Source organism: Xenopus tropicalis, chromosome 2 (assembly GCF_000004195.4).
Source record: "Xenopus tropicalis strain Nigerian chromosome 2, UCB_Xtro_10.0, whole genome shotgun sequence".
Classification (NCBI taxonomy): domain Eukaryota; kingdom Metazoa; phylum Chordata; class Amphibia; order Anura; family Pipidae; genus Xenopus; species Xenopus tropicalis.
This window is the reverse complement of record NC_030678.2, coordinates 8,974,819-8,975,516: the sequence shown is the minus strand read 5'-3', so window position 1 is coordinate 8,975,516 and position 698 is coordinate 8,974,819.

Here is a 698-nt window from a genome sequence, read left to right as displayed (position 1 = left end):
ACCCTCAGAGCACATTGCAGTATAAATGTATAACAAAAAATGCCACAGAAGGAGATTTACCACCCACAGGAAATCCCAAGAGTAAATCAGTTTTCGAAACTGCTGAAAAAAAAAATTTTTTTTTTTTAGTTGCACAATTTTTTTTTCACTCCAAATATATTAATGTCAATGGGTGTTTTTTCTTGACAATTTTTTTTCGTGGCATATTTTTATCACAGTTTTACAAAAAGTTTTACAACATTTCACTGCAAATCTCACTACTAGTAATATAAAAGCAATAAATAGTAAGCTCTTTCTTCCCTGATCTCTTGTCATGTCTTCTCTAAACACACACACATACCTGTAAACATATTATCAGGTGTTTTTTTTATGCACTACAGCACATCTGCACAGAAGCAAATGTATCATAACTGTGCAAAGAAGAAGGAAAAATTGAACCCACTGCACTATCTTTGCTATAGCTAGGCATGTCCCTCAAGGCCACTACACCACCCTTTAGACAATTATTTGCTTGAAAAGAAAGAGTTTAAGGCTAGTGCATTTCTTTCTGCAGAAAATGGGCAAAACTGGACACGTGGTGACATTTTCAACCTGCCAGTTACTGACTGGTATGGAGTTGGCTGTAGCTTTTGTTCCATTGCTTAAATAGGAGCATGTGCACTCTATTCAACACAGGAGGCGGAAAGGGGCAAGTGGCA